This window comes from Apium graveolens, chromosome 6, assembly GCF_009905375.1.
Source record: "Apium graveolens cultivar Ventura chromosome 6, ASM990537v1, whole genome shotgun sequence".
Taxonomy (NCBI): domain Eukaryota; kingdom Viridiplantae; phylum Streptophyta; class Magnoliopsida; order Apiales; family Apiaceae; genus Apium; species Apium graveolens.
Genome location: NC_133652.1, coordinates 12757161 through 12761937, shown reverse-complemented (window position 1 = coordinate 12761937; position 4777 = coordinate 12757161). Strand labels below are relative to the sequence as shown.

At 39.2% G+C, this 4777-nt stretch overlaps 1 non-coding gene across 1 annotated transcript; it reads right to left on the bottom strand.

Annotated features, from left to right (window-relative positions):
• Positions 1–2677: 2677 nt before the first annotated feature.
• LOC141669706 (small nucleolar RNA R71) lies at positions 2678–2784 on the bottom strand. The gene has a single exon (XR_012553973.1). It is a non-coding gene; the product is annotated as a small nucleolar RNA R71 (small nucleolar RNA).
• Between the last annotated feature and the right edge of the window lie 1993 nt (positions 2785–4777).

Here is a 4777-nt window from a genome sequence, read left to right as displayed (position 1 = left end):
ACAGATGAGATCAAAAATTTCCTTGATGGTCGTTGTATATGTGCGTCGGAAGAAGCTTGGAGATTAATAGGTTTTGACATACACCATTGTTTCCCTTCGGTTGAGCGCTTACCGGTACATATGGAAGATGAGAAAAGTGTTTCATTTAAGCCACACGATGATCTTGGAGATGTTGCCGAAAGAGCCAAAATTCGATTTACCAAACTTGAAGGCTGGTTTGAAGCAAATAAAACTTTCCCCGATGCAAGAAAATACACTTATACTGAATTTGCAAGATATTTTATTTGGAAGGCAAACTTATGTATATGGAAATTTCGGCAACGTGGTCAGGTGTTTGGTCGATTATCAGACATTCACTAGCATTCCGGTGAAACATTTTTTTTGAGGATGTTACTCATGCACACCAAAGGTGCCACATCATACCAAGATCTCAAGACTGTCAATGGAATTGTTAATAATTCTTTTCAAGAAGCGTGTGACACACTTGGACTTCTAAAGGATGATAGACAGTGGGATGTTACTATATCAGAAAATGCAGTTCAGGCAATGCCACGTCAACTTAGTGTTGAGTGGAATTTATGACACTTTATAATGCTCTAATAAGCGTTGAATTGATGCGTTTGTACTCAAGTTGTTAAGTGTTTTGACGTGTTTTCTAGTGTTTTGGCATTTCATGCAATATCTAGGTAATCGGGTGAATTAGCATTTTTTGTGCTAATTTGGTGTCAAGGTGGTGTTGGAATAAAAGCTCGTGGAAAGCCGGCTCGAAGCAGCAAAATATAAAGTTTTTCCAGAAGTATGGCACGCCCGCGCTGGTCAAGCGTGCGGTCGCGCCAGGATGTCAGAAAGGCAGCGCGCCCGCGCTTTGATAGCGCGCGGCCGCGCCGGTGCAAAATCAGAGAATCCTGATTATATTATATTTACAATTAGAGGACTTCTGGATTGCATGGGGCTGCTATATAAACAACTTTAGGTCATTTTTCATATGTAATCAAGTCCGAGACATATCAGAGCGCAAGGAGAAGACGACAAGAGACCTATAGCATAATTCAACAAAGGCGAAGACGATCTAGTTTATTCTTGTAAATCTTTGTTTTGAGTTGTAATTTTTGATGCTTGTTTCTTATTTTGTTGAACCTATACTCTTGTGTTAACTTGGTTTTGTTTATTCGTTATAAAGACTACATTTGTTATACCATGCTTTCATCGGAACCCACATTGATGATGAGTCCGATTATGGGCTAATAGTTATCGTGGGGTTCTAACAGATTTATTTATGGATTTCTTTAGTTAATTTGTTTCGATGCCTTAGTGTGTGGTGATTGTATGATAGCCTAGTATTGGTTGTGCTTTTTCTTCTTATGAGCGTCTCGAACTTATAAGATAGCGAGTAAATCTTTAATGAAGCGACAGTGAATTTAAAGATTTAGAACTTGCCATGCTAGTATAGGTTCATATGTTATTGTTATGCATGATTCGTAGGTAATTTTAACCATCTTACTTGCCCTATGTAATCAAGATAGATAACTTGTGCTTAAATCATTATGTTGTCAAATTCTATAGATATATAGGGTCTCAATATAATTGGTGTCTATTCAGATTCTATCTCTTTTGTGGATGTCTGGTAGTATGGTATTCGTGCAACGAAAGTTGGCGTTTATCAGTTTCGTGTTATCTGTTTAGTGTCATCACCATTGCATGCTAAGGTTATAAAATAAAAAGGCTATTGAATGAAGTATTTAATGAAGTTAAAATCCCATGTTTGTCATATATATTAATTCAATCATCTTTAATCTCTTAGTTATAATTGTTAGTTTAATTCTTAGTTATAAACAATCTCAATTTGTTATCGTCTTAGCATTGAATAATAACCATACATTGTTGCTTAAGTGCATAAATTAATTAGTTAACCAAGCCAATCTTTATGAGAACAAAATAGAAAAGATTCTATATTACTTGTGAACGCATATACTTACGTGTATTATTAGCACGTGTTTAGCGACTAACAAATTTTTGGCACCGTTGTCGGGGACTGCAGTGTTAATTTTTAGTTTATGTATTTGTCATCAGTGGTCGTTAAAGTTCATTGACTCGGACATTGTTACTTATTTATTTCCTTGTCTTATTTCAGGTATTCTAGCGAGGGTGTATGCATACGCATTCGCGTACTCGTAAGAGAACACTGGATAAAGCCGATGAAGAAGTTTTGGTGGTTCGAAAGGAAGTTTTTGAAGAAGAAAAGAAGGTAGAAGAAGAAGAGAAAGCCGAGGAACCAGTTTTAGTAGAGATGGGTGATCAAGCAGAAAATCCTAAGGCTTTGATAATTTATTCTCAGCCTAAGATCAATGACATTCAGTCAAACATCATCAGGCCAGCCATCATGGCTAACACTTTTGAGATCAAGTCAAGCACGATTCAGATGATACATAATTCAGTTCAGTTTGAGGGTTCTCCTACTGAAGACCCCAACATGCACATCAGGGATTTCATCGAGATCTGCGACATGTTTAAGTTCAATGATGTGACTGAAGATGCTATCAACCTGCGACTCTTCCCATTCTCTCCGAGGGACAAAGCTAAGTGCTAGTTATATTCTCTACCAGCAGGGTCTATCACCACTTGGGAAGATCTTGCTCAAAAGTTTCTCACTAAATTCTTCCCTATGATGAAGACTGCTGTAATCAGGGATGCTCGTACTCAGTCTGCTCAACAAACTAGAGAATCTCTATGTGAAGCATGGGATCAATATAAGGAGATGCTAAGGAAGTTCCCACACCATGGCATGCCTGATTGGATGATTATTAACTGTTTCTATATTGGATTGGGTGCTACTTCTAGACCCATGCTTGATATAGCATTAGAAGGAGCCTTGTGGGCTAAAATCTACGATGAAGCTTATGAACTTATTGAACTGATGGCTGCTAATGAGTACCAAAATCCTTCCCAGAGATTGACTCAGGGAAAGGTAGCAGGAATTCTGGAGTTGGATGCTGTAACTGCTATAGCTGCCCAACTTAAGGCTTTGATGATGAAGGCGGACACTTTGGTTAATCATGGGGTTAATCAAATCACTGGTGTCTGTGAGCTTTGTGCTGGTGCCCATAAGACTGAGCAGTGCACAATTTCTAGTGAATCAGCTCAGTTCATGAGCAACTTTCAGTATTCGCAGCAACCTGTGCCAGCCACTTATTATCCCAACAACCGCAATCATCCTAATTTCAGTTGTAACAATGCTGAGAATGCGGTTCAACAGCCTTACCAGTAGTATCCAGCTAAGCAGTACAACCTCCCTGGTTTTCAGAAACCGCAATATGCACCGAGACAACAACTTCAGCTGCAACAAGCTAATGAAAAATCTGAATTATAGGAGTTGAAGCTAATATGCAAGAGTCAAGCTATTTCTATCAAGACCTTGGAAAATCAAATTCGGCAAATTGCCAATGCCTTGCTAAATCATCAGCCTGGTACACTACCTAGTGACACTGAAGTGCCAGGAAGGAAGAAAGCTAAGGAGCAGTAAAGGCAATCACCTTGAGGTCTGGAAAGGTTACGAATCCCGAACAAACTCAAGCGTTGACTGAAGAATCTGAGGATGAGAAAGAAGTAAAGCAGTAGGAAGTAAAAGTGGAACCAAGGAAGATTACTGTTGAGCACGCTCCTCTTGAGGGTAATACAGGGGAGAAACAGATCTACCCTCCACCGCCTTTTCCTAAACGGCTACAGAATAAAAAGCTAGACAAGTAATTTGAGAAGTTTCTGGAGGTGTTCAAGAAACTTCATATCAACATACCTTTCGCTGAGGCTCTTGAGCAGATGCCTAGTTATGCAAAGTTATGAAAGGTATTCTCTCTCGAAAAGTGAAACTAGATGATTTAGAGACTATCGCTCTCATGGAGGAATGCAGTGATGTGTTGTAACAGAAGTTTCTTCCGAAGCTTAAAGATCCAGGAAGCTTCACTATTCCGTGTACTATTGGAAAAGTGTCTTTTGACAGATGCTTATGTGACTTGGGAGCTAGCATCAATCTGATGCCTTTGTCAATCTTCAAGAAGTTAGACTTACCTGATCCAAAACCGACTTATATGACCTTGCAGTTGGCCGACCGTTCTATTACATATCCGCGAGGTATCGTGGATGATGTCTTGGTCAAGGTTGATAAATTCATTTTCCCTGCTGATATCGTCATTCTTGATTTCGAGGAGGATAAGAAGATTCCCATAATCCTGGGAAGACCTTTCTTGGCGGCTGGCTGAACTTTGATAGATGTATAGAAGGGTGAGCTCACAATGCGAGTACTGGATCAGGATGTAACTTTTAATATGTTCAATGCTATGAAATTTCCTATGGAAAATGAGGAGTGCTTAAAGGCGGAGTTGGTCGATTCTGTGGTTACTTCAGAAATTGATCAATTGCTAAGGTCCGATGCCTTAGAAAAAGCCTTATTACGAAATTTAGATAGTGAAGATGATGAAGGTGAAGAACAATTACAATATTTAAATGCTTCTCCCTTGAAGAGGAAGATTGAGATGCCTTTTGAATCTCTTGGAGTGGAGAAATTGAACAAAGCTCCTAAATGCCTCAAGCCATCTATTGAGAAAGCTCCCACTCTTGAGCTTAAGCCTCTACCTGAGCATTTGAGGTATGCATTTTTAGGTGATGCATCTACTTTGCCTATTATTATTGCATCTGACCTTTCAGGTAGTGACGAGGAAAAGCTCCTGAGGCTTCTATGAGAGTTTAAATCAGCAATTGGTTGGACTATAGCAGATATCAAGGG